The 23,593-nt window shown below is 35.8% G+C and overlaps 1 protein-coding gene across 1 annotated transcript in view; it reads right to left on the bottom strand.

Annotated features, from left to right (window-relative positions):
* LOC145670701 (uncharacterized) overlaps positions 1-23,593 on the bottom strand; it is a 546,590-nt gene that overhangs the window by 408,894 nt on the left and 114,103 nt on the right. The window contains exon 2 of the mRNA XM_081739486.1: positions 15,650-15,689. The gene's annotated coding sequence lies outside the window, so the exon portion shown is untranslated. The remainder of the gene's footprint in view (positions 1-15,649; positions 15,690-23,593) is intronic.

Raw genomic sequence — 23,593 nt, 5'->3', positions numbered from 1 at the left:
AGACTACAACTTTCAAAATGGAGTGCATTGATTTGTAGCTTTGCATTCATTGAAGGATTAGATTGTTTACAAAGTCTAGAGCTATCAAAATTGAGTACATGGATCTGTAGCTCTACATTCGTTGAAGGTTTTAGATTCTTTACAAAGTCTAGAGCTGCCAGAATCTGTAGCTTTGCATTCTTTAAAGAATTAGATTCTTTACAAAGTCTAGAGCTATCAAATTGAGTGCATGGATCTGTAGCTCTGCATTCATTGAAGGATCTGATTCTTTACAAAGACTACAACTTTCAAAATGGAGTGCATTGATTTGTAGCTTTGCATTCGTTGAAGGATTAGATTGTTTACAAAGTCTAGAGCTATCAGAATTCAGTGCATGGATCTGTAGCTCTGCATTCATTGAAGAATTAGATTCTTCACAATGTCTAGAGCTGCCAGAATCTGTAGCTTTGCATTCGTTGAAGAATTAGATTCTTTACAAAGTCTACATCTGTCAGAACTGAGTGCATGGATCTGAGCTCTGTATTCAATGAAGAATTAGATCCTTTACAAAATGAAGAGCTATCAGGATTGAGTGCTTGGATCTGTAGATCTGCATTTGTTGAGGGATTAGATTTTTTATGAAGTCTACAGCTGTCAGAATGGAGTGCTTGGATTTGCAGCTCTGCATTCATTCTGGATTAGATTCTTTACAAAGTCTAGAGCTGTCAGAATCTGTAGCTCTGCATTCATTGAAGGGTTATAATCTTTGGGCTGTCTATAGCTGTGAGAATGGAATGCATGGATGTGTAGCTCTGCATTCGTTGAAGGATTAGATTCTTTATAAGGTATACAGTTATTAGAACTGAATGTATATTTTTTCTGTGATATTTGTACCTTTGCATTCGCTGAAGGGTATATTCTTTAGGGAGTAAGGAGCTTATACAATGGAACTGAGTCCATATTAGAAATGGGAAAGTTGTAGCTTTGCATTCTTTGAAGGCTTAAGTTTCTTTAGAGAATATGGACCTTTTAGAAATAAATGCTTATGTGGAATGCTGAACCTCTAGCTTTGTACTTGTTGAGGGATTATATTCTTAAGAAAATCCGTTTTTTTTTTTTTAAAGAACTGAATGCACATTTAAAATGCGACACTTGTTGCCTTGAGTTCTTTGAAGACACCTGAAGAATCGGGGCTTGCATTGATTTACAATAAATGGCTATAAAATTAAGATGTTATCTTTTTTATACTAGCCTTAACTTGTAGCAACTCTTCTGTAGTAAGTGTAAGACACACTGTAGTGATCGCAAGGAGTCGTGAAGTTTGACCTAGATTTACCAATTTAAGCACTTAATAGAATGCGAGGGTTTGTCCCGATCGTCAACCCCTACTCTTAAAATTTGGCAATGTAGTCTCTCGTGCTATACGGAGAACATTTCCTGAGGATGAAGTGTTGTCGGATTCCCGCTAAGTTTCGTCTTGTTTATTTTTGTTGCTATTGTTGCCGTAATTGTTTAATATTTTTGCTATTGTTATTGTTACAGTTTAAATCGAATAATTGTTAGTGTTCGTGTTATAGTTCTTTAAGTACTATTGGTTTTCTATCGCTCGTTCGCCATGTCTTTTAAGTATGGCAACGTTGTCGGTGCACTTCCGTTGTATCACTTTATCTCAAGTATGTGTTCGGAAGACAGCTCCATGAATTGTATCGAATTCTTCCGATGCATCACACATGAAGGAAAGCAGTTCTAGAGCCCAGGCTTCACAACTTGTCACGGGTACTATAGTTACGACTTCAATTCATAGTACAGGGCTAGCATAAATGATTTATTCATTTTGAAAAGGCTATATTTTTAAAAGTATACAAGGTTCTTAACGTACTCCAACAGGAAGAAGTCGCAGGGCGTTAAATCAGGATATCTAGGAGGCCAGGTGCTTTTCCCTTTACACAAGCAACAAGTGTCCTTGAATTGCCGATATCACCGTAAAATGCTTTGTTTACATGGCGGTTCTTTTCCATGCTGTCTTCTGAAAGCGCGTTAACAGACGAACATCACATATTCAAGCACACAAAAACTTATTTCTTGCTTTTCTTCCATTTCCGACAGGTACTAACCTTGTACTATCCCACTGCATACTTCTACATCCGATCGGAAAGATAATGGACTCGTGTTGACACACAGTACAAACCTGATGAGTTTGTGGTTCTTTTTATATATCTTTCATGTGTGCGTGTAATACTTTTGAAAATATGGCCTTTTCAAAACGAATGAATCGTTTATGCTAACTCTGTATAATTATTTATCGTCCATAAATTTCTCAGATTCTCGAGAAAATAGCATGTACATTTATAGTTATTAGAATGGTACAACAGAATTCAGAAGAAAATCTATTTATAGCTTACATTATATCGATAATTGTGTTCCACTTATTCTTCTGTTGTGATTCGTGGAAAACAATCGCATGATTGGTTTTCATTTCGTATTACTGTAAGTGGAGATGTCTCCATCAGCCTAACAGGGATAAATCAAGAAAGAAGAAAAGAAAAGAAGGAAAAAGGCCTTTAAGGTAAAAGTGGAAAAACACGTTCTCATCACTTGTTACGTAAACACCTTTCCCTATCTCTGAAAAATGCTCGTGCGATAAATAAATGGCATTGCATGTTGAAGTACAGTCCCCTCGCAGCAACCTATTCTCAATATTATTTATTGTAAAGCATTTTAAGGCTGACCTTGCTACACATTTCGTGAATGTCACTGTCAAAGCGTGCCTAACGTGGTTTTGTTTGCTGACAAAGGAATTCACATGTTCACATACATTGTAGACCATACACGTTACATAAAGAAAACTTACAGATGTTGTGGGTCTGGATATGTTTGTTTTACATTGCGCGTACAGACATAATATCTTATTTTGTAATTTGAACATAATGGAATCATATGAGTGATTGTTAACGGTTGTGATTATATATGTTCAACTTCCGGATTTCAGTTCTTCCTGTGCTACTCTACCGGTAATACTGTACAATTTAGAGAAAGCCTTGTAGCCATACGAATGAAAGATCTTTCTTTCTTTTCTTTTCTTTTATTTTTGGAGGGGAGGGGGGATATTGAACCAAAAAGCATCTCAGTGGTGGATCTAGCCCGGGGCCGGAGGGCCTAAGCCCCCAGTTTTTTGAGTAACAAAAATAATTGAAGCAATTATTTATAAATTTTTGAAAGTTATAGCAGGGTATCTCAACCTGAGGGTCGCGATCCCTAGAGGGTCGCGAACATAAGCGGAAGAGATAAATATAATTAGAACCCAATACTGGAAAATATTTTTAAATATTATTTTGAATTTTGTTCTGATAGGCATATTTTTTTTATTTATATACATACTGTTAAGAGAAAACAAAAAAAAAAAAAAAAAAGTCTACTAAACAGTTCCAACAGATGCAGAGTTGTTTAAAAACCAATTTAAACGAAAGAGGTACGACATGAAACTAATGAGAACTGCATATTGAAATACCACAAAAATACAAATGCAGCAAAACCTACATATTGAAATACAATTAAAATTGAAAGCTAATGAGATACCTGAACATGGTGTGATTTCACTAGTGCGGCAATGTACGGTTCAATCTTCGTGTTGCTCATTATCAAGTCATTTAAAATACTCAATAACTTTTTTAAACAACTGTACAAGTTTTTTTTTCTTAAAAAACAAAATTAGAAATTCCTTAATTCTTTTAAATGACACAAAATTAAGAGTTATGCAGTTTTAAAATTTTCAAACGGCCTCCATTTTGAAACAGTATGAATCAGATTCGATATTTGTAATATTAATGAACTGACCAAATTTGGATTTAATCCATTCGCTTTTAGGGAAGTTACTGTATCCACTATACACAAGAAATGGCTTCTACTACAATAGAAGTAAATGGCTATCGTGAGATCTCTGCAATAAGTATATTAAAAATCCCACACAAGCTTATTACAAACCAGAAATTATAAGGGGGTGGCTGGCAAGAGGATGTGATAAAATGAGGGTCGTGATAGGAATTAGGTTGAGAACCACTAGTTTATAGTGAACTCATGATAACCTATCACAGTCTGGGTGCTGGTTGCCCCCCAGTTTTCATTTCTAGATCCACCACTGATGTATTTGAATAGAAAATAACTTTAACTATCAACTATTATCCTCATCTCAGTCAAATCATTGAATGGCGACAGTGGTGATGCCGTGCGATTATACAGGTGCAACAATGAATGGGAAAAAGTAGAATTCAAAACAATACCCTCTTAAAAATAAAATTTGGAGTGGTGAGTGCCTTCGTAGAGTGAAGACGTGTTTGCAGCGAGCTCCGGAGTGCGACCATGCGTAACATGGGAGATACAGTAAGTGCGTGGAGGGCCAGAATAGGCCTTTTTATTGCGTTAGTGAAAAACAGTTCTGATGTACAGTGTGAAAGGGGTACCAAACGCCAAAATGCATATTTTGTATACGGTTTGGTTCTAGTTACGATGCTTATAATTGGTTGTGTGGAAAGCAATCCAGGGCCCCCTCACAAATCTGAATTGGCAGATATCAAGGAAATCCTTAACAATGTTCGCAGTTCCAACGAGCAAATTGTCGTAGAAATAAAACAATTAAAAACGAGTGTATGTGAACTAACAAGTAGGTTCAACAACGTTGAATTACAGTTAAAAAACATGTCTAGTGAAGTGAGTGATTTACGAGAATATGCGAAATATTTAGAAGACAAAATCGACTATCTTGAAAACCATTCAAGAAGACAAAACTTAGTGATATATGGCATAGAAGAAAGTGCAAAGGAAACTTGGGAAGAAACCGAAACCAAAGTGAGAACAGTGATACAGGATAGACTCCATATTGATCTACAAGACGAAGACCTTCAGCGAACGCACAGAGTGGGAAGGAAAGCGCCAGGAAGAAACCGACCTATTGTGTGCAAATTTATTAGTGATAAAAAGAAGGAACTTGTGTTAAAAAATAGGAGCAAACTTCGAGGCACTAAAATATACGTCGACCAGGATTACTCAAATAAGGTGCGTGACGAACGGAAGCAACTTCAATTTTACCTAGATGAGGCTAGAAGGAAAGGAAGCTTCGCGTATATGCAATTTCGGTTTTTATTCATAGATGGGAAGAGATTCACCCTTTGGGACTTGAAAGAAAGAGACCAGCAGCAAACAACAATGACTGCATTCCAAAGCGATAGTGTGCCACCTGAACAGCCCGGGGCTAAAGAAATCCAACAGCTGAGTTCTGAAGGCGCCACAGGTAGCAGGAAGAAGAGTTTATCTTCCCCCTCTTCGTCCAAGAACCAACTTATTGTGACAAACCCAGTCAAATGAAAAATGTGTATCAAGGACTCTCCACCTGTAAGTAAGATAATAGATAAAAATATGCATGTACCAGAATGTTTAAAAAAGAAGGTCAGTGACACGTTAACACAAATAGGTAGAACTAACTTGCAAATATATTTCCAGAATTGTCGTAGCTTACGATGTAAAAGTGAAATATTTTATACTAATGTTTTATCTTCTAACTATGATATTATTATAGCTGTTGAAAGTTGGTTGTGTGAGGGTTACTATAATTCTGAATATTTTGATGACAGATACACGGTATTTCGTCAAGACAGGAACTTGAAACTATTTGGGACATCAAAGGGAGGGGGTGTAATAATAGCAATACATTCAGATTTCAATGTTCAGTTTGTTAATTCATATGATGCAGGATTTGAATGTATTCTAATCAAATTTATAAATAAATCATTAGTTGTGTATATTTGTGCTTTGTATATAGGGCCAGAATCGAAAATAAGCACTTACGAAAACTTCTATCAATTCATTGAAAGTAATTGCCCAGTGGGTAGCTCTATTCTCTGTATTGGGGACTTCAACCTCCCGGAAATTAGCAATTCTATGTTTGACTTCACTCATTCCTCAACTAAATGTAAAAGCCTCCTCAATTTCCTGTCACTCTATAATTTAACTATGTATAATAATATACAAAATACCAATAACCGTACACTGGACCTAGTACTCTCGAATGCATGCGAAATTGAAGTAAACCGAGAAAATTCACCATTGGTACCTATAGACAATCACCATCCCCCCTTAATTATAGCGCTTTCAGTTAAACGTTTTCCGAAACAAAAAGTAAACAATAGATCATCTGGTTTTAATTTCAGAAAAGCCAATTATCATAAATTGTATTTAGAACTTTCAAAAGTTAATTGGAATTGCCTTTCATATTTAAATGACGTAAATAAAGCTGTAGAAACTTTTTATCAATTAATTGACGACGTATTTAAACAATGCATTCCAGCTAAAAAGAATCCCAGTAATAAAAGCTTTCCTGTCTGGTTTAACTCAGAAATAATTCGAAAAATCAAACAAAAATCGTACTATCACAAAAAGTGGAAGAACACAATAGACAATAATACATATTACCGTGATAAATTCTGTAGTTTAAGGACGGAGGTAAAGACAAAAATTGCGAAAGCATACAAAGAATTCGTAGCTAACTCCGAGAATTGCATAGCAGATGATCCAACAAACTTTTGGAATTTTATCAAAAATAAAACAAGGCATTTGACTAATGGCCCCCTTATGTATAATGGTAAAAGTCTACAGTGTAACAGGGATATTGCGGAGGCTTTTGCACATTATTTTAAGTCTGTTTACAATCATGAACCTGTGAGTTATAACACTGATGCTCTAATGTCACACGAACCTAGAAGTATATTACTCGATATTTTCCAAATCACTGAAATAACAATATCAGAAATAGAACATGCCATTAAAAGGTTGAAATCTAGAACAGCGTGTGGCCCTGATGCTATCCCACCTTACATAATAAAGGGAACTATTGATATCATAAAACATCCTATACATATACTATTAAACATGTCCGTAAAATATAATGTTTTTCCAGACCGATGGAAAGAAAGCTTGATATGTCCTATTCCAAAAACTAGCAATGCTAAAAATATAGAAAGCTTTAGACCAATTGCAATTCTATCCCCATTTGCAAAAATTTATGAATATATAATACACAATCGTTTACTTAATCATGTTAGATCCAGTATCTCTGTATACCAACACGGATTTCTCAAGAATAGATCCACTTCAACTAATTTGGCAATTATAACAAACTTTATAGCTTCAGAACTAGACAAAGGAGGGCAGGTGGATGTAATATATACAGACTTTCAGAAAGCGTTCGATTTAGTTAACCACGACATTTTGCTTGAAAAACTAGCTCTTATGAATCTTTCTAAGCAAGCATTAGCACTTTTCACATCATACTTACGGGATCGTAAACAATCTGTAGCTTACAAAGGTCATATCTCGAACAATTTTAATGCTACATCGGGAGTACCGCAAGGATCAAACCTTGGACCTTTATTATTCCTCATCACTATCAATGACATAACTAAGCACATCAAGAAATCGCATACTTTACTCTTTGCAGATGACTTAAAATTATATGCTCAAATTAAATCACTTGAAGACTGTAAAAACCTCCAGGAAGACTTGGAAAATGTAAAACACTGGTGCCACTTGAATAAATTTAGCCTAAACATAACTAAATGTAAAGCTATTACATTTACTAGAAAAGGAAAATACATAAATTATGATTATACTATTGACGGTATAAATCTTTGTAGGCCGGAAACTGTTAAAGACCTTGGTGTTACCTTCGACCCAAAACTGACTTTCGCAAATCACATTGAAACTATTGCAAATAATGCTTATAAGAGTCTTGGATTTGTTTGTCGTGTAAGTAGAGACTTCCGTAGCCACATGACAATTTTAAAACTATATTATTCGTATATCAGATCCCAACTGGAATACGCTTCTGTTATTTGGACTCCTCATAATGGAAGATATATCCAGATGATTGAAAGAGTGCAGTGTAAGTTTTTGAGATTACTAATGTATAAAAAAACTGGAATGTACCCAGCATACATATCATACCCAGAACTAACAAACAATTTCAATATACCGACATTAGAGCAACGTAGGTATGTTAATGATTTAGTTTTTCTACATAAAATAATAAATAATAAAATTAATTGCATAGAACTAAGTTCTAATATATTTCTGCATGTTCCGACGTCTAGAACGAGGTTAAGCAATAGTTGTACCATGTACTGTAAGAAAGCACGCACTGACATCCTGTATAAATCCCCTTTATGGAGAATGAGCTCTCACTACAATAATATTGAAGAAAAGTGTGAAATGATAGACATATTCAATATGTCTGAAAAAATGTTTAGGAACACAATTTGTAGTATGATGAGCTGAGTTAATTAATGAAACAATAAAAATTTCTGTATGTTTTTCTTCTGTAAAAATAATATTTTATCATATATGTAAACAAACACTGTAAATGGGCAGGACGCCTGTTGTGTTGTTGTTAAAATAAATAAATAAATAAATAAAATATAATACTTGTAAATAAATAACAAGTAAATACAGTATATATGATAAGATTTACACAGGATTAATATCACATGTAATTTAATGTTTTGTCCCGCATAGTTAGTTCTTTGGTCCATAGATCCGCAGAATGTATTTCGAACCCGGACATTTTGGTCGCTGCTCAAACCTTAGGGTACGTTATACTGAAAATTTCCTATTTTATTCTTCCCTTTTCAATTTTCCTAACTGGAATGACTCTTCATCCTTCATAGAACAGAGTGTTTATGCCAAGTTTAGCGATCAATTTTCCTCGCAAAATCATGTTTGACAGAAAAAAAAAACGTTTAAAGAATTCTCTACTGCAACAGTACCTTTGCAGTAAGGGAGCACCTGCAGCCCTGTTTTAAACATAACAACAGAAATGGCACGCGTTTATGTGTGAGACGCTACAATGCGTTGTCCATTTTATCGTCCATTGAAAAAAAAAATGTTTGTTTTTCGAAGCAGGAACGAAGATATGAAGCTTGATTCAGATATGGCATCACCAGGTTTCATCTAAAATAATGTGTTTGTTTTCATTTTTCCGTTCCGTTCAAAGAAGAACAGGGAAGGATAAAACAGAAAAATTTCGGTGTAACCGTACTCTTAGGCGCCCCACGAACGATCACGATGTCACAGCCTAACAGAAAATACAGTCCTGAAGACCATTTGTTCTTCAGCCACAATAACGATACCAACAGAAAAAAACTTCCAATTGCTAATTTTCCGAAATAAATAAAATCACGCCATGAAGTTCATAAGCACCCCATACTACAAACGAAGTATGCTTCATACAGTTTATAACATTCTTATTCGTACACCTGAATTTTCGAGAAAAAATGTAACATATATCTACTTTATGTTTATAATTTTTATATCTACTATGTGTATATGAGTAAAAGGGGTTTTGCTCATACATTTCAATTTAAAAACCAATCCAAAGTAGTTTTAAAAACTATCCAATAGTAATAATTAAAGGAAAAAAACACATTTTCATGCAACATTTCTATTCGTACATTAATATGACGTGTCTTGTTAATCGTAAATAATACTATCATTCACGAGTATTCTTCGTTTTGTATTGAAGCAGAGTGGGTGGTGTAGGTGACTCTTGTGTAGTTGTAGGTGCAGCGCGTGCTTTACTTCGAACACCACGGATCAAAATGGGTAAGCAGAAGGAGCTGAGTTCCGACCTAAAAGAGGTAATTATAAACTTAGCACTGAGAGGAAATTCTTTACGTCAAATAGCACGTGCCGTTCATAGATCACACTCCACTGTGCAGTACATAGTACAAAAATTCAGAGAGCACGGTTCAACGAGGAATTTACCGAGGAAACCAAAGGAACGTAAATTAAAAGCACGCGAAGAACGTTTCATTCTTCAAAGTGTTCGAAAAAATCCCAAATTAAGTGTCCCCGAACTACGTCCATTAGTGGAAAATGTGTCCGGGAAGCAGATGTGTGACCAAACTGTCCGGCGTGTGTTGTGGAAACATGGGTATCATGGTCGAATAGCGCGAAAGAGGCCGTATGTAAGTAAGGAGAATCGCAAGAAGCGCCTTGCATTTGCAAAAGAACATCGTGATAGTGATCAAGAATTTTGGGATAGTGTTATATGGTCCGATGAGACGAAAATAAACCTTTTTGGGTCAGATGGGGTACGTAGAGTATGGAGAAAACCAAATACAGAGAATAATAATATGAACACACTCCCCACAGTTAAACATGGTGGTGGGTCACTAATGGTTTGGGCCTGTATGTCATCGAAGGGAGTTGGCACCATCCAGTTTATTGATGGCATTATGGATGCTAATGTATATTGTGACATATTAAAGAACAATGTCAAGCAGAGTGCGCAAAAAATGGGTATGCTCCCTGTCTACAGATTTCAACAAGACAATGACAGTAAACATAAGGCTAGACTTTGCATGTCTTGGTTGATTTGGAACGTACCAAAATTGCTGCAAACTCCGCCCCAAAGCCCCGATTTAAATCCTATTGAACATTTGTGGGCAAATTTGAAAAGTCAGGTTCGTAAACATAGTGTGAAATCAAAAGAGGAACTTAAACGTGTTGTGGAAGCTGAGTGGAATAAAATAACCCCCGAAAAGTGCAAAACTCTTGTAAATTCCATGAAGAGACGGTGCCTAGCAGTAATTAAGGCAAAGGGATATGCCACAAAATATTAGACTTACCAAGTTTGTGTTTTCTTCTTTTATTTCTTTATGGTATAATACCCCGTGTACGAATAGAAAAGTTGTACGAAAACAGGGCTTCTCTCATTGTTTGTTTTTATTAATTAATATTTAATTTGTAACGAATTAATTTTTCTATGATTTTCAGTTTGTGAAGCCCTAATTTATCGAAATGTGACAATTACCTAGCACAATATTTTAGTTCAACGGAGAAATTAAATATTTTGTTTGAAAAAACAATGTGTACGAATAAGAATGTTATATACTGTACAACAATACAACAAATTTCTTCCCAATGCAATCAACAAGTAGAGTACAACGGTCAGAGACATATGCCTGAGTCTCAATGGAGGTTATATGGAGAGGTGAGGAAGGACTCACCTACACATGTAGGCATAGTTTGCAAATGTATCTTAAAAAATAAATATTATACAGCTTAGGAAAACTTGTATATTGAACGATCCAGATAGAATATTATATTGCTGTTAGATTTCTCCTAAAAGAGACACATTTCTAACAGTAATTACCACTTGCAATTTTAAGTGAATAGTGCTAACTTTTAGTGCTTACTTTTTTTTTTTTTTTTTTTTTTTTTTTTTTTTTACTGGAACTACATTGAGCAGGGCTTACAACACAGCTTTGGACGCTATTCAAGAAAGAAAAAAAGAAAAGCACTCAAATGCCTTTTCAGTAATACGTTTCAGGCAATTTTTATTCCTAGCATTTTCATTATTCGTTCTTCCATTTTGTAGTCGCTCGTTCTATTATTCTAATCTATCTCCCATTGCCCTGTTGACACAGTGATAAAATATGCAGTCAGCATCCTCATGTGGCCCAACCAACAACGAGCATAAATCATCCGCCATTTTGTTAGTTCTCCTTTCAAACAAAAGACAAACAAATAAATCTTTTCATTCTTCCACATACACGAGTGTCACTTGTATGAATGCTATCTACGAAACATCTCGTATCTTCGTATTTCAACAAAACCTTGCTTTGGACACAACACGTTTATTTTCTCTTTCTTCAAAAGAACGAGGGAAAAATATATTTTAAAAAAGAATGAAAGTGTATTGTCTGTGAACGAGAATATGCAGTATGCGCTTTTCATTCATATTTTTAGGAATTTATTTAGTGCTGCCACCAAGGGCGGCTACATTATTTTAATTTTGGGTAGGTCCGCTCCTTGCTTATGAATCCATATATACACATTTGATTGCTTTAGACAGTAGAAAATTACTTTTACAGTAGTGCTTGATGCTATTTGTTAAATAATTATCTACCATTAATATAAATAGTGGAAAATATGTTTACTCTGTATCAAGAGCGGATCCAGGGGGGCGATCGGCGCAATCGCCCCCCTCCTGAAAAGGAAACTTTTTTATTTTATACATATAAATAAAACACATCCCAAAGTTTGGAGCCCTTAAAAGTAGCAGTATGACAACCCACCGCCCCCCCAGAAGTCGGTCCTGGATCCGCCCCTGCTTTGTATCGTATCCTTTAGCGTTTATATATTTTTCAAATTTTTTGGGTAGGCAAGTGCCTAGAGCTGTCTATTCCGCCTGTGCCCTCGGAAAATATGCGAACTATACTTCGGCCCCACCCCCGCCGCTCTCTGACGGAGGAAACCCTCCCTTTGCTTAGAGAAAAGAAGTGAATGACGTCAGCTGTGTTGTCAATTTGCCATTCAGTCGTTTGGTCTTGAAGAGTGAAGATCATAGGCTACTTAGAATGGCTAACAAGACAGAGCACAGCGAAGTCTGTGAAATAATTCAATGTGGCAACGCTTCCGTATCTAACAATTGAAGGATCTCTGCTACAGCAACTTGTCCCTCCCCTTTCGAGGGAGGTATGGGAAAACACACACCGACAGTAGCGCCAGAAGGGGCACAGTTCAAATAGATAGGCTCTACCCGCTTCTCTTCTGCCCACGAGACGAGGGGAGACGAGAGTTTCCTCGTCTCACAAATTTTCATGTCTCGATTCTATTACAGAAAAAGCTTTTCTCGTCCCGTCTCGAAATGTTATGTTCGTATAATTACTTTAAATGAAGTTACAGTTTTTGTAACATTATTCATGTAACCTGTAATATTAAAACAATGTTTATGAGATGTAATACTTAAGTGAACTAGTACTGCCCACAAGACACTACTTTTTAAATAATAGTTGTATTTAGTTTGTAATAAACAAAATAGTTTTAACATACAGTTATTAAAATTAAATAATAATGTTATTTAAAAAGTAGTTTCACAGGATACCAAAACAACATGATTCGTAATCAAATGCAGTTGAGTTCGTTCCTCTAGTCGCTGCCGTAACTTAGATTTTGGGGGGAAATGCTATTCTAACAACACTGTAATATCTATGGATGGCAGCACTACAATTCTTCAGGTTCATATTTTCTGTTGTAGAATAACATTATCTTTGATTGTGGTAAGTTGCACTTCATTATCTCTTTTCACTTATGAAAAACAAGCAAAATAAAAAATGGTAAATTTTGCATTATTTTCAGTATGTCAGGCTCTCGACGTGGGATTCGAACCACATGAGCTTCCGCCGGGAATCGAACCCGAAGATTGCGTTTCAAAGTCCTTCAAGACAACAACAACAACAACAACTACTACTACTACTACTACTACTACTAATAATAATAATAATAATAATAATAATAATAATAATAATAATAATAATAATAATAATAATGCAAAATGAGCGTTGAAATTAATGTTATACATTAGTCGTTTTAGTATTATGTATATATTCATTCTCCTAGAATAGACATTTTAATGGTTTCCGCAAAATGTATTATTATCCAATACTGAACGTTACATGAAACAAAATCATTTTGCTCTGTTAATAAAACCCATTAATTATAATTCTATGTCCCTATTTGAAACTACTGAACAAGATTACATAAGCTGACGAACATATTAGTTGAAGTGGGGTTTAATTAGCCGCATAACCCGTAATTTCTCCATTTCTCTTCGTATTGATATTCCATTATAGCGCATAACGTAATAAGTAGGAAAATGGCAGCCAAAACTGGAAGAGCTGGAGAAAACCACAGAAGAGAAAGCTTCTTCTTCTTCTTTTTTTTTTCCTTGTTTCGCGCACAAAATCTAATCACAAAGATGGGCTCTTGAAAGAGAGTATATTTAAAAAAAAAAAAAAAATACAAGTGTTCTCAGAACTCGTTATTAAAGCCTTTGCTCTTCTATCTCCATATAATGGTTTTCCTTCTGCAGCCTCAGAGCCGCTCTGCTACGTACGTACGAACGAGTTTTGTACTAAGCATAATTGGACCTAAGTGCCTATTCGAAAGCAGAATAATAATAATAATAATAAAAAAGTTATTATTCTCATATATACATGTTACATTAAGTAATGCACGGCAAAAGAAGAAACGATAATAGATACATGGTTACAGAGACGAAAGAATAAAGGACAAATTAAAAGAGAGCGAAAGGATACAATTCTTTCGGCAACGACACAAAAGAGACAGTCAAAAGGAAAAGCTCTCAACCAATGGGGCCAACACATTATTGGATGAGCAGTGAATATTTTTGTATAAAATAATGAGGTATATCAATGTATGTAAGAGAAGATAATCTTGTAATTAAGCCATTATATTACACCACGAAAAAGTCCCTGGGCTTCCTATCCCGAAGCTTTCGCCGCCTTCGGCGGATATTAACTACCGATTTGCTAATGAACCCAATGTTTTAACAAACGAAAAGCTACATATACCACAATTCAATTCTAACTTAATTATGTATTTGAAACTACTTTAATATTATAATTAGTGTGGTATATTCACTCACTCACGCATACGAAAGTGCAACAGTGATAACAATTACAAAATCTCATAAATTATTTGTTTGTTCACTATTAATCGACAGCAGCGACACCACGCGGCGGTGCTCTGCTCTGAACAACCTTGGTGTTGCTTCGGGAGTAGGGCTACTTATGAGACTAGACTTCCAAACTATGCTATGCATAACGTTGGGAAGTCTTATAAAACTACTTTGTCCGCCCATCCTATCTCCTCCGTTAGCTCTCTATCCAAACCGGAAGTGGTTCCAATTACTCATTTCCGGTTTCAACGTTTATTGCGATAGAACAAAAATGGTAACAGATAACAAGTAGCGATTTTTCGGAAACGATTCAGCGTCTCAAGACAAACTACCATGACTATTCTAAAAACTCTACCGAAAACAGAAGTGGTTCAAATTTAACATTACTTCCGGTTTTAATATTGATATCCACAGAGCAAAAACGGTAAGAGAAATCGAAATTCAATTTTTGCAATCGATTCATTGTCTCAAGAATAGGTTCCTTCTTCTTCTTTATCTCTATATTCAAATCGGAAGTGGTTCGAAACAACCACTTCCGGTTTCAATAATTATCACCATAGAACAAAAATTGTAAGGGGATTTTTGTAATCACTTCAGTGTGCATATTGTCTTACCTCGCGACATTCTACTAAAACTGGAAGTGGCTGAAATTTACTACTATGTCTGGTTTCAATACTGATTTCCGTAGAGCCAAAACGGTAAGAGATATCAAGGTGCAATTCTTGCAATCGAACTGTTCATTATCTGAGTAATTGTATTCCTGTTTTATTTTCGGAGTGTTCCCTGCAAACTTTTGTAAAATCCCCACCTTTTTATAATAATAATAATAATAATAATAATAATAATAATAATAATAATAATAATAATAATAATAATAATAATAATAATAATAAACAGAATTTTCTAATAAACATAGAATTTACGAGTGCAACAACGTAAATTAATCGTTAATTTTCAGGGCGTAAAGCCTATTAAATTAGTCAGCTCTCTTACGTGGCCACACAGTGATACTATCTGCTAAGTTAATATTTATGGGCGTTAAAGTTAATCTAGATTTACTGTACGAAAAGATAACGATAAAAAATAGTAAGGGAATAGAAAAACATGAAATAATATTAAATAAAAGGTTTGAAAACTTACGTCACAATCGTCGAGCGCATATTTGGAATCCTCCACACATCTACAAAGAAAACAATTATATTATTATTAAAATACATTTAATTAGAACAGCAATAAATAAGATAAACTCTAAACTATTTAGTTATAAAATTCTGGATTTTAGGATCCCAATGCCATAACCTCTTACTTTTTTTAAAAAAAGTAATCGAAATTCCTATGAATAATGTAACAGCATCTTTTTTTTTTTTTTACGTGTGCAGAGTCCAGGGTTCATTTCCCGGTAGGTATACTTGCTACTGATACAAAAACGAGGAATAGTGGTTCGAATCATACCTTAAACCATTCACTTTCAATTGAATGCCCTGTGTTTCACAGTTTGCTGCTCCCATTCCGTGTAAACTACACAGAAAAGAAGCAGACATGAAAGCTGGTGTTCGTTCAGGAAAAGCACTGCTGACATGCAAACAATGCTCTCGAGAGCGTTGTCAATACAGGGTGGCCCAAAAGTAGGTATACAGTCCCGTACTGATAAATTCATTTCTATTTATATCATTTCTTATTGTTATCCATAAGATAGACTTAGTTTCTTTAATATTTCTTCTTAATGTCTTTTTACTTATATCTTAAGCTCGGAACAGCCGAAGCAAATAAACCTATAAGCTAGAATGTTATGCTTGATCAATGTAGGGGTGTATACCTACTTTTGGGCCACTCTGTAGTTTTACAGGCGTACTATTCGTAGATTCATGACTACATGTACACTGCCAACACTCAGTGATGTACGCAGAATTTCATCGAAGTGGGTTCATGCAATCAATCTCATATGTTTCTTACTTTGCTCAAGAAGAATGAAAACCCGAAACACCCCTTCCATAACACTTGCTTATTCTTCTACAGTACGGTCCGAAAGTCTTGCTAATCCCTTTTTCTTTGTATGTATGTCCATTTATTCTCCAATCTCTTTTCAGATGGTTGACACAAGTACCTACGGTATGGAAGAACGTGTTCTGCCAAGTGCATGGGCTCATGAAAGTCTACAGACCGCACTAGGAAAATTATGAAAGATATGCAACGGGACTTTGCAGCATGATTCAATGAAGAAACTCCGCCGAAGCAAACGACACTACGATGGCAAGAGAAGCTCTTCCGAACTCGTTCCATTTTGGATAAGAAGAGGACACGTCCACCATCAAAACAAGGCATATGCAACAGTGGCAGATTCTGTGATGAGATCTCTCAAAAATCACTGCGGAAAAGATCATGTGAACGATTATGCTGGCACACATAAAGAAATATCTAGAATTAAAATCTTTTAGACCATTATTCGTAAATGAATTGAGTGATGACATGCGACGAAGACATGAAGATTTTTCAAATCTATTCAATGTATTTGCCACGTTCCCATAGCGGGGCAAAGCTTTCTTCTCAGACGAATGTGCAATATATCAATCTTGTCATTATAGGGGTGTTTTTCTGCAGCAAGGAAAACCCATTATTATGTAAAGTTACAACCCCCCCCCCCATGTTATGATATGAGCTTGAATGTTTAATAGGCACCTCATAGAGACATATTTTTGACGGTACAACATTCTTACCGCCAAATATTGCGGCTTGGCTTATACCAGAACACCAAAGACAGCATCGCTGCTGACAATTGGCCCCAACAGGATGGAGCTCCAGCCCACTACGCTCTCCTTGTCTGGGAATTCTTGGATGATGTGCTACCCCAGAGGTGAATATGGTGATGATCATAAATATGCTAGCATCGGTTGAGTGGTCTCCCAAGAGCCTAGATCTGACGTTGTGCAACAATTCCGTGTGGAGAATAGTTAAGCAGATGTCTCGAAACAGCGATACTAGATAACTGACGATTTAAACCAAGCTGTAAGTGAGGTGTTCAATAAAATCACGCCGACCATGTTGCGGAAACTTTCAGACAGGATATAGCGACGCATCATATTGTGCCGCGACAATGATGGTACCGATACTGATGCTTTCGGATCACTAATCAAGCTGGGACACGCGAGGCGACAAGACTTTCGGACCATGCTACACTTCATTTCCCCTTCTCTTGTTCTAATGTTTCTCTCTGCCATTTACCACTGGTGCGTGGGGTTCCTGGTTCGATGACCGGCTATTTAAGTTTGTGGTGGACAACATCGTGTCCGTGGGTTATTTCAGGGTACTCCCGTTTCCTCCCACTTTCTTATTCCACCAATTCTTCCATCATCATTCATTTGCCTTAATCATCAATCATCAGTCTCTCTTAGCCTAAAGGGGATAATCGTGTGACGTTAAACTGAAAGATTTCATTTTTTTCTCTGTCATTTATCAGATTGTAAATGCTCGTTCTTGTGTTATACAAGATACCTGTTAGAAATGAATGTATTAAACCGTAGACCTAGTTTTGTCTAATATTTCATGAAATACTTTGTAAGTTCACAGTGAGAATGTGGCATCCTGTGGCCTCATTTCATATCAATTTTCGCAAAATCTGTAGATCGCGCCGCAACGCACAAAATTGTTTAAGAATTGTATATGAAAAAAAAAAAAAAAAAAGGAAGAGGATGGATGATAGCAAAATGCAGAATTTGTGTTACTGATGTCATACCACAAATTCACAAAATCAATATGTAGTAGCGAATATCGCAAACCAAAACGTTAATTTTGCGTTCTATTGACAGAAATCGATAAGATAAGGACCCAGAATTCGCAAAATATTTCGTCGTAGATTTCACCCGAAGTTAACTTTAAACATGTGGAAAATATTAGCATACAAACACAGATGATTTGCAAACAAATCAAGAACACATTTAGTTCATTTTCTCTGTCTACAATAGCCACTTCCGTACTCAACTGAATGTATCGAAGATCGTAGAACGTTCTCTTCTTATGACCAGGCAAAGTACTTGAGACCCTTTGTTAAATCTGACCACAGAAGGAGATGAAATTGAGGTTTATGAACCATAAACATTATCCTGAGGTTGCCATGTCCCAAGCTCCATGCATGGAATAACAGCTCGTTACGACTCAGCCAGCAGACTCATACATGACGTGACTTGCATTCCACTTAGCTTCTTCCACTCTGTATGTAAAATCTTTGCACTGCTTGTATTTGAAAGCAAGTTTTCCGTAAGTATTTCCAACTTGCAAATCACATTATTTACAATCTTCGCCATAATACTATTGAATTTTAAGAAACAAATGACGAGAGCAATTCGGAAAGTAACGTCCGATTGGTTAAAAAAGAAAAAAAAAAAGTAAATAAGAAGAATGTATTATATACGTCTGAAAACTACATTTTCGCTCTGTTTTTCAGCATACTTTACATAAATATTCAAGCATTTATCATATCTCTGTACTAGCTTAGAAATTCTATCAGCATAAAAAATTTTCCATCTGTGCCTTGAACCAGTACTTCCTATAGCCTAACTTCTGTGTCATTACGTCATATAACATAATCCTGGAAATTTGTGGAAATTCATCGCCTAGCTCCGAAATTGTGAAACGTCAATTTTCACGAAACTTTTCCATCCATTTTCTGAAGGAGTTAATCAGTGACCACTGATGGCCTGCTGCTCCTCTCTTCGTCATGAATGTTTGTTCGTCCACTTTTAAATGAACGGATTCATTCACGAATTCCTTCATCATCACACTTGGTCCATACAGGGCACAAAGTTCTTTAATTGCTACTAAATATTGTTTTGCCGTAAGAAAACGTCTCGCACCTCGCACTTGGCGGGGTTTTCTATTGCAGCACGCATTTTGAGGCGCTACAAAAATGGAACTAGTGATCAGACAACCTTCACTCTACTACGGCTGGATGCAGACTGATCTACGCGTCTGTGCAAAATGGTAGCGCTGACAAAACACTACTTCACGCACAGTAACCAATCGGAATGTGCTTTACGAACGTGCCTCGTAAAAACAATAAAAGAATTAAACCAGATACTACCTACGAAATAGTAGTAAATAAATAATTAAAGAACGCAGCGAGATTTAAGGACAAGAATTAAACGTCCTAGGTATCATCTGATAAGGCCTTTATAGCATACTCAAACTATTCTAAATTTCTCTTGTTTGATCCTATTCCAGAGTTACATGAAATCTTCTAATTTGCTTATTTTCCATACTTCTTCCAAACTAAACTTTTTTTTAAATGTCAATTCTGGACATTCAGAAAACTTCGTGACCCGTGACCTGATGATATCAATACGGTACAGCAGAATTTTGTAAGCATTGGTCCATTTTTTCAAAATTATTATTTTCTTTGATCTTATTGGATCAAAAGATCCAATATATTTCAACAAAACCAATTCTTATAGGCCTTATATCTCGAGAACTACATATAGATTAGCCAAACCCGAACTTTCCGTTAACTCATTGTGATATGCTTATTCCGTAAAAGATACGAAAACTCGATTTAGGAGCCGTTCAAAAATTTTGTGGCCCCTGATCCAAAAACTAATTATTGACCAAGATCGCAATCTTTTGATCCATTTTTGGTTTTCCTAAAATTCTTACTCAATTAATTAAAATAAATAAATAAATAAATAAATAACCTTGTTACAAGCAACCCTGTCTCCTGTCTAGACAGACGGTTAGCTATAGGTCTGACAGAGAATTTCCCTGAATTTTCACGTTTTATCGAAAAATTCCCCTTTTTCTTTTTTTCTAAATTTACTTATGAAACTTCCCTAAATTAAGGGAAATTTTTCACAAACTACTAACACTGGCAGTTGGATGCTCTACAAATCACCATGCAGGATTTAGTCTTCACATTATAGGCCGTTCTCCACGGCATTATTTCGTCTTCAGGGCAGTTGAATTAGAGCAGGGTTTCTGAACCCAGAGGTCACGACCCCTCCGCGAAGATAAGCGGAAGAGATAAATATAATTAGAAATCTAAATACCGGAAAATATTTTTAAATATTATTTTGAATTCTGTTCTGATAGGCATATTTTTCTATTTTTATACATACTGTTAAGAACAAAAGAAAAAGACCTACTAAACACTTTTAACAAGTGTAGAGTTGTTTAAAAACCATTTTAAATGAAAGAGGTACGATATGAAACCAATGAGAACTACTTATTGAAATACCAGAAAAATACAAATGCAACGAAACCTGCAAATTAAAATACAATTAAAACTGAAAGCTAATGAGATACCTGAGCATGGAGTGATTTCACTAATGCGGTAATGTCCAGTTCAATTTTCGTGACGCACATTGTCAAGTCATTTAAAATACTCAATAACTTTTTTAACAACTATCCAAGTTTTTTAACCACAATTAGAAGTTACTATTTTTTCAAACGGCGTCCATTTTGGAATAGTATGACGGATCGGATTTGATATTTGTAACATGAATGAACTGAATAAATTTGGTTTTAATTCATTCGCTTTAAGGGAAGTTACTGTATCCGGAGTCTACTATTATAATAGAAATAGATGGATATCGTGAGATCTCCGCAATAGGTATATTAAAAATCCACACGAGCTTATTACAAACCAGAAATTATAAAGGGAGTCGCTGGTAAGAGGATGTGATAAAATGGGGGTCGTGACAGGAATCAGGTTGAGAACCACTGGATTAGAGGACCTCGCTATTAGCCTTGGCATATAGTTCTTTGTGAATTCTACCAAAAGAGAGTTTAGGAACTAACTTTGTTCTTTACAACAAATAACCATTTACTTCGTCTAATGCGTGATGGTAGAGCATTAGAGTCTACACATCTTCCTCTATATGAGGGAGCGCGGTGGCTCAGTGGTAGAGCGTTCATCTCCGGTGCTTGGAGTCCCTGGTTCGATCCTAGTTCGCGCCGTGTGGACTTTGTGGTGGACAAACACTGTGCTCGTGGGTTTTCTCGGGGTTCTCCCGTTTCCTCCCACTTTCTTCATTCCACCATTTCACTCATCTCTCATCATCACCGTCTCCTTTAGCCCAACCGGTATAACCGTGGGACGTAAAACTTAAAGATTTCATTTCTTCCTCTATATGACTTCTGAACACAATGTATCTCTCAACAATTATTACCGCTGCGCTGCTCAATCGTATTATGAATAACTGAATATACAGCTGCCATATGCAACAGCCGGCCCATGGGTCAGTCCTTGTGCCCACTGAACCCTTTAATCCAGCCCGTCTTATGTTATTGAAAATGTACTTCTTACATAATCTTAAATTGAATCGAAAGCATTTCCTAGATAACTGATATCCAACTTGGAAAATACCACCCGCGCTGGAACATCCAGTGTACCACGAAATATTGAGACTAGTTTAGAACATGAAGAACCGAAATTCCCAATAAAATGATAAAATAAATAGATTTTTCTGCCTTTCCTTAGTAAATAATATTTTAATTACCGTTATAACAGTTTTATGCCGTTATGAAAGTGTTATACATTGTCTCACACGGCCCTCGACGCCAGTAAGTTCTCTGTGATTGGCTCATCCTCTGTTCTAACTTGCACATACATGCAGAAAACAAAATTCTTCTTTTGAGCATCATTGTTTTCGTTCAGGCAATGCCCCACTTTCAACAAAAGCGACCTTGGAAGGTAAAGGAGTATGGCAAGGTCACTATTTTCGACTTGCAATCAAAGATTATATATATATATATATATATATATATATATATATATATATATATATATATATATCCTCCCACGAAATTATCTTTAATGATACAACAGTGAACAAGAAAATTGAAGGGTAGTTATGGTCAGATAGAACGGATCTTATGAACCACAAAGGCAGCAAACAACGAATGTTTCACTTCCATCGTGGCTCGCAAGGACACAAACAACTCATTCGAATATTAATACCAGACCTTCGAATAATTACAAGAATTTGCAAGAAAAATAAAAATAAATTTTTAAAGGTTTGAACTAGCACAGTCACCAACCACGAGTAGGTCTAATAGAGCATTATCAAAAAAGTCACGCAACCCGATGCAGGTAGTATTGCCTACAGTGGCGGATCTAACCTGGAGCCGGGACGGGGGAGGAGGGGCTAGACCCCAATTTTTTTGAGCGAAAAAAAATTATTGACGGTATTATTTGTATATATTTTTGAAAGCTTATAGTAAACGTTGTCCATCATTTTTAAATATCTTCCCCTCCCATAAGTTGCACCGTCAAATTGAAATAATAAAAACCATCCCAGATCCGAACCTCATCTATGTTGAAAATTTGATCGAAATAGGTCGGGTTTCTCAAGAATCATTAAGTCACAAACATACATATATATATATATATATATATATATATATATATATATATATATATATATATATATATATATATATATATATATATATATATATATATATATATATATATATAAGTAGATAGATAAAGTGATTCATTCACCAAAGTTTGAAGATATGCAAATCATTAAGCAACATACTCTAGCAAGTATGATTTGTCCGTTATATCACACCCTTTGTGGACCTCTCGTGATGCGAAAAGGTTTTAACTGATAAGCTCCAGAAGAAATTAAGAAAAACAAATCACAGCATAAATTTTGTACACTCCAGATAAAAGAAATTGCGACAGCTAACGCCGTGCAGTTAGGCCACCCAATAAACACCTTCTTATTCCATAATCGTGTCAGGTAAAGAGACTCCCTCTCTCTCCTCCTTTCTTCTCTCCCATACTAAAATTAGCTAACAACATGAACGCAATTCTAATTTCAAACTGCACATGTATTAGTTTTGATAAAATGAAATAACAAAACCGAGACGAAAGAAGATTCATAAGTTGATGTAGGGAGAAACTGAAACACACAATGAAAAATTGAAACCAACGGATGTCTATTACACAGAGATTCAGAAATGAGGCAGAGAGAGAGACAGAGAGAGAGAGACAGAGAGAGAGAGAGAGAGAGAGAGAGAGAGAGAGAGAGAGAAGAGGAGAGAAGGAAACGAAAAGGGAGAACAGATTAAAATGTGGAATTCAAATGT

The sequence above is a fragment of the Thermobia domestica genome, chromosome 2, assembly GCF_964235325.1.
Source record: "Thermobia domestica chromosome 2, izTheDome1.hap1.1, whole genome shotgun sequence".
Taxonomy (NCBI): Eukaryota; Metazoa; Arthropoda; class Insecta; order Zygentoma; family Lepismatidae; genus Thermobia; species Thermobia domestica.
Note: the sequence above shows the minus strand (reverse complement) of the source record. Positions and strands in the feature narration are given on the sequence as shown.